Here is a 7,535-nt window from a genome sequence, read left to right on the forward strand (position 1 = left end):
CCAAAATGCTCTTGGTATCATTTTATTCAGTACTCAGTTTAATGAATTTTCTAAATTTTTTTTTAAATCAATAATTTTGAAACATATTTCGATAATGGTTGAGAAAGCTATGTACCTTATTACTTTAAACACTGTGTAACATCCACCATTCTGCTCATATTTAATAATATCGGCATTTGGATGAATTGTTCTCAACCCGAGTACGTACGGCTCGTTGTATTGCTGCAATCCGTAGCTAAGTTCATAGTCAATTATCATAAAAAAGTTTTTCACCGTATGGGCGCGACTATTAGGTTATTACTCTAAGGATAAAACTATTGACATTATTAAATTCCTTATGATTTCGACCCATTTATTTCTTTTCACTGGATTTTGGGGAATGCAAAAATAATATTAACTCCCGTTTATTATATTTTAAAAACACATTTCTATCAGTGTACCCCTGTAACTAGGAAAAGCTTCGCAATCACGCTGCCAGGCGCAGTTTGACGTTTACAAAATTTAATATTTGTAATGGAATATTAAATTTTTTAAGCTTGGTTGATCACTCATGAACAAATATTTGCCGATGAAAAGTTACACAATCCTTTTTACAAAGTATATCTGAAAGGTTTTTACACACTTTCACGACACAAGCAAGCATTTTGGTTTCGATTCCAATCGTCACGCCCGGCTGGAGGTCGAAGAATGACTAAATACGTGTTGGGCATGAGCGTTCGGGGATGAGTTAAGTGTCATCATTTTTGAGGGCTCAGGGCATGTCTTTGTGTATTATTATGTCAATGGATTAAACCCTCTAAATGCGTTAGTGCGTATTTTAAGAAAAATCAATTGGAATGTTTGACTCGTCAAAAGTCTTTTCCGGTCTTAAAGTGTCGTATTGGCAATATTGTTTTGTCTCGGGACTACCACTATCCGAGCGTAAACGGCAATTTGTAGGATGGAAATTTTTTCTGAGACATTGTAATAGACGGGCAGGCTATCTCCGCCGAACAATGATCACCCCCATTGTGATCGCTCACGGACAGGACCTTACGACAGTAGCGATTTGCTCGACGCATGCGCGTCGCTCCCCCGTATTTCATCTGCTGAAAATGGAGGCAGAAAAAAATCCTTTTTATTATTTACATAGTTTGTTCTTTAAAAATTTCAATACATCTTGGTATGAAATAAATCATGTTTTTCGTGAACTCGCTCATAATAAGCGCTATTGTGTACTCAATTTTCGTATTGCCCCAGCGTTCTGTCCTGCGCACTCGAAGTGGTCTTATGAGCTGAGACAAGACAATATTGTCATATCTATTGTATTGTCCACATGATACTTTGTTAATTTTTTGGTCATGACACATCTTAGTTCATTTAAATTATTTCAATAGTTGAGATTTAAAAAAAAATATCTTGTAAATGGAATTAATAGTTTTTACATCGAAACATAAAAAAATAAATTTTAGTGAATTTTTGCTAACTTAGAAATTAAATCTTGGAGGATTTAGAATTTACATTAATAATTATCAGTTCATAAAGTTCGAAAATTAACAAATACATAACTGCATTTTAACATGTTTTCTTAAAATTTATCATTATCAGTATACCGACGATTTATTATTTTAAAAGCCCATAATAAAAATAAGTAGGACATTTGCAATAATATAAAAACACTGAAAACGCCAATTTCTTTAAAATAAAATAATGTATGGTGAAGTACAGATTATATTCTTATTTCATTACTTCTTCCATCTGTTGGTTTTCATAAATTAAAAGATCACAGGTCACGAGTTCTGTAGACGCCTATACTTCCATTCTTCCTTCCAAAAGTAATTCTCCATCTTTGCTGAAATAAATGTAATCGGTTTAGAAACATCTTTCTGATTTAAGAAAAACAATTGGATACCATAAAATATATGTTTTGTTTGTCGTGTTGACATCTTTAGTAATAAATTATTGATTGTAAAAAAAAAATACTTTATAAATAATCACAGTTTTTTTGGTACTGAAAAATTGCTGCTTTTTTCTCAAATATTAAATAAAATTATATTTATATGAAATTTTTCCCAGAAATCATTTTGGTTTTCATGAATTAATGTTGGATAAATACATTTAATTTGTATAGCAAATGCTATAAAAACTTGATGAATTTTTTATTGTTTATGAAATTGATAATTTTTGTGAGCGTTCAAAAGTACAATATTTCATAAAATTTATTCAAATTTATGAAGTAAGCTCTCTTGACAGCTGTAAATTGTAAGTTATTTACATCTGTTGATTACATTTTTAACAGGGTTCGAAGGACAGGTCATAAGCCCTGTAAATGCCTGGACTTCCACATTCCCTCCTCAAAAATGTTTTCCTTCTCTGATGCGGTAAATCATAGCGAGTAAAATCCAGCCTTGTCTTAAAAATATGGACATAAAATATTTTTGATAAAAAACACTTTCCAAAAAAATCAATAGATGTCACCTATGAAATAGTATAAAAATGTGATATAATGCAAACTAGTTATCCAACTTCCGGAAATTGTGGAGATGCGGCAATCACATACGAAGTGTGTTCAGAAAATAGCGAGAATTTTTTAATTATGCGGGTTTGGAGAGTCCGATTGTTAATTTTTTGTTATGTTGGTATACATGCCCCGAAGTATGCTAAAATTTTCAGCAGTATTCATTATTCACTTTGTCCGTGGCATCCGCAAACTCTTGTTTTACCCTCGCCATAGAGCTTTATTAACATTTCACACACTTAATTTAATTTTTTACACCAAATTTGCCATAACTTTGATCCATTTTTTTTAACAAACGAAAATTGCCGTTATCATGAAAACGATAAAATAACTTAGCGGCTGCCACAGACAAAGTAAACAATGAATACAGCTGAAAATTTTAGCAAACTTCAGGGGCATTTATACCAACATAATAAGAAAATAATTGACAATTGGACTTTCCAAACCGGCGAAATTAAAAAAATCCCGTTATTTTATGAACACACCTCGTACATTAATCAGAATGGCACAGCTTGTAAAGTTATCGCACACCAGCCTACGACTGGTGATGTCCATTTTGCATGCCTGTATTCCCCAATAATTATTTCACCTCAGCTCGGATAACCATCAATTTTATTTTCTTTGTTAAGATATTGTAGTGCTTTCAAAATAAAATTTAAAAAAAAAAGCTATTGCTTAGTTTAATTGTAGTACAAATTTTATAAAACTACTGAACTTTGTCTTTGTTGCAAAACAATTGACACGGCTTATTTAATTTTTAGTTTTATAAGTCCAATTGTTTCCATTTAACATCATTTTTTGACAATGGGACAATGTCAAATAAATACTCATGTAACCACTGACATATAATAAATATACACTTTCTTATACAAGCTTCATCTAAGATACAGTAAATATTGCTTTGCCATCACCAATTTGAAAACGAAAGATCAAATTACGGTACCCACGCAATCATTCATGTAAAAGACATCATATTTCTTAAGTTCATATTATTTTTGTGTGACTCATGACTGGCAGCTAGACAGCAGCCGTTTTGAAAAGTGTACTTAAAAATATATTGTATTATTTACTTATTCCACAAGTTAGATTTCTGCGTGGAATTACGTCTGATCATGATAAAAGTCCGTTGGAGAGTGAAGGTACGCAAGGGTCATGAGTAGAAATGCCATTTTTTTTGCGCTTGTAATGTGTATTTAACTATACGTCAGTGCATATAACACAAACAACTTTTGTAATTATCATTTAAAAACCAATTAGTTTAATCAATATTTTTTATATTTTCTTTTCATGAGGAAGTTCAGTGCTATTGGAAATTGGTTATAAAAAATGTTTTCTTACGTGCGGTAAAAATTAGAGCATTAAATTGTTCGTCGAATTTTCTTTAAAATACGGTAAAACTTCAATTATCCTGGTTAATGAGGGCCAGATTTTATTGCTTATAAAATAATATGGCGAATTGGAATCATATTATAAATTTACTTAAACTAAGGTGAATTTATTTTTTTTATTTCCTGACAACGAACTGGATATTTCGTAATCCGAATGACTGGAGTTTGGATAAATGGTGTTTTACCGTATATGAAAAAAATAATAAAAAATATTTTAGTAAAAAAAAGAGTGTTGTCAATTCACAAATTAGCAGAACTCACCAAAGAAAACTTGTGACGTCACATGAAGAGTAATTTTGAAATTACAAAACTTAAAAAATCATAGCGCTGTTAATAAGATACATTAAAATATTAATTTAAAAATCTTTGTTTATTAACAAATAAAAAACCACTGAACTTCCTCAGTGGCCCCTATTTTCAAATGAGCGAAATTCTTTTTTTTTCATAAATATCTCGGCATATTTTTACCTCATAAAAACACATTTTAATTGTGGCAATTTCAAAATCAAACACTTCGAATCTTCAAACATAAATTTTTTTCGATTGCTAATTACATGCGTATCTTATCTTTCTTTCTATTTTCTACTCGAAATATATTTTAATATTGTTTCTTTATATTTTTTATTGTATTCAACAAAATATGAGTGACAAATCCCTTTATAATGAAATCAATAACACCTTTTTAAACATGTGTTTTGGTGAAAAAAAGACTTTGAATAAATATTTCATATCAATCTCAAGTGTGGTTAGCAAACATGCTAAACACTACACAACGAGGCGGACAAGTAGATATGAGGCGTGTTCAAACAAAGATGACACTCTCCACATTTTTTTTTTCATTTTTCATTCATTCTATCCATCGCTTTATCTAACTCATTTCAGAGATTGCCACCTTTGTTTTAACATGCCTCATATCGCGGAGTAATTACTACAACTGGGTAACTTTTAAATCAGTTTTTTTTTAAATTAAGGTTTTTAAAAACACATTTTTTTACCCTTAATGAATGCTACAAAAAGACAAGTCATGCATTCCTATCATCGTGATATGATTTGAATGAATCAAGACTGTCTTTTTCTGCGTGATCGGAAAAACAGGCATAAAGCCCACAAGTTCCCAATACAGAAGACAAATTATTTATAGAAAGCATAGGAATATACAGTAAAACCCCTGATTTATGTTTTTCAAGGGAGCAACAAAAAAAGTGTAAAACTGAGAAAAAATTAACTAAAAATACTGCAGAAAAATCGTAAGAACCGTCATTATTCATATTTACCAATAATTTAGTTAAAAATATTTTGTATTTTTTCAATCAATACTATAATGTGTTTTTTTATTGAATTTAAACAAAACATGTTGAAATAATTTTTTGTAGGTACTTAACTTTAAAAACACGAAAATAAAAATTTGAATCGACATAAAATAATAGTGATTTTTTCCCTAAATATTGGGAAATTTTATTTATATGGCATCACTTTTTTTAGTATGGCGCCATAGAATTTCAACTGTCATTTACATTGCGGCAAAAATGTTTCTCACTTTAATGATAACTGTTTAAATATCTTCTTTTCACATTATGTTTATATCTTCTAATAATATTTCTATTGCCAAATTTTTAAACTTTCTGCATCGTAATTTATTGATGTAAAGACTTTATTCTTCCTAAACATGCGTCAACCGCATGTCACAATTTAGTAAAACGTCAAAATTAGACACATAAACAACACTGCACCTACTTTGAATTTAGTTTGAGACAATAATTTACATTTTTTTTAATTTACCTTGACATTATTCTCCGTTCACGCGGCGGCGCGCGGCTCGTCTTTTGACGGATCGAATGAGTTATGATAAAATTTCGACGTAAAACCGGGGTTATGAAAAACGTAAAAAACGTTACTTGGGGGGAATATTTGAATAAGAATGTATGGAAAAAATGGGACCTAAATATTTTGGTGTAAAAAGCGGGAAAACGTAAGTGTCCAAAGAAATTTTCTTTGGATAGCTTCAATTCTATCCGAGTTAATTTTATAATTTGGATACCAAATGATGAAGAAGAATTCTAGAATACTTCAGCATTCACGGAGCAAGTTACAAATATGTTTTTAAAATGGATAACTCAAAAATGCTAATTTTAAAGTTACCTAGTTGTATTAATACCCCACGAAATATAACACATTTTTTATATTAATTTATTAATTTTATTTATCCAAAATATCAAAAATGAAATTATCAAATTACCTCTGTTTGTATCATTATTCCAAACGAATCTGATCATGTTTAAGGCACTTAAATGGAAAAATGATTATATTCAAGTTTGATTATCAAACATCTTTCATTGTACAAACATTTTTATATTAAATTGTATCAAAATGTTTTTTTTTAAAAGTAAACAGGGGTAATGCGAATATTTATCGTTGCAAGAGATTAATTTGTATTTGCTCATTTGTTTTTAAGGACAAAACACGTTGAAGACGAAGAAAGTACCTGGTATGTTAAAATTAATTTTGATTATTAGCAAACAATAATTATTTATACTGTAATAGCAAAAATAATTGTATGTGATGTTCAAATATACATAAAAATGTTACAAACTGCTTTTTTTTTACTCTCCCTTCCACCTGTATATTTTGCCACTATATTATTACTACAACTCACCTTTTTGCCCTGTTGCTGCACGGATCATAGCATCATGATTGTTACATCAACATCTCAAAAGACGAAGGAAAAAGGAAAATAATAATAGGTTTTCACGGTCACTGTTATCAATATGTGAGGGTACTACTGCAAACCTGACAAAATCTAAAAAAAGTTAGATATTAATGGAAACTTATTCAGAACACAATTTTTTACAATAATTATAATACTGTCAGTTAAAAATAGGGCTTTATTTGTAAGAACTTGACTTTTAAATTATCGGGTTTGTTGCAAACATGGCAACCTCTACTTGAGTATTGTAAAGTTATAAAGCATAAAATAATTTATTATTTCTTTATTGTGTCTTGACTTAATCATGATTATGTTATCACTGCTTGCGTATAAAATATTTACTGATTATAATAAAAAATTGGAGTTTAAAAAAAGTGAGGGTTACGTATTGTATCATTTTTTTGTGATTTGCTCAAAATAAAGAAAGATGGATTTTGCCGGGTTTGCAAATAGTACTCTCATGTATCTTTTTTGTTGTAGTTGGATTCGTTCCGACGTGTCGGCTACCATTGCAGGAGCCATACTGAGTGTTTTGTAGAAAAAAATGTGTTTATGGACTAGTAATTTGTGCTGTGTCTCAGTTGGCAGCAAACGTCGGAACGAATCCAACTTACAAATATGCAAATTGAATATAATAATAGTTACCATTATTTTGAGTTTAAACAAAAAATCGGGGTGGCAATGTGAAACTGTTTCCTAAAAAAACTATTTTTAGAGCAGTGTGGCAAAATTGTGTGGCACCCCCCTCTCCTCCTGAAAATAAAAAGATATGTAACTGTCTTTATATATAACAGTTTTTGACAGTGAGGCTCGTCACAAGTAACAGTTGAATTATTTTTTGTGAAACTGTTCTATCTGATAACGAATCTTCCAAAAAAAACAGAATCTACCTATTTTAACCCAGGGCCTCGATTATGATGGGAAGATAAAGACGTCATACCTTCAC

This window comes from Micrasema longulum, unplaced genomic scaffold (assembly GCF_059751315.1).
Source record: "Micrasema longulum isolate JH-2025_06_02 unplaced genomic scaffold, ASM5975131v1 h1tg000702l, whole genome shotgun sequence".
Classification (NCBI taxonomy): domain Eukaryota; kingdom Metazoa; phylum Arthropoda; class Insecta; order Trichoptera; family Brachycentridae; genus Micrasema; species Micrasema longulum.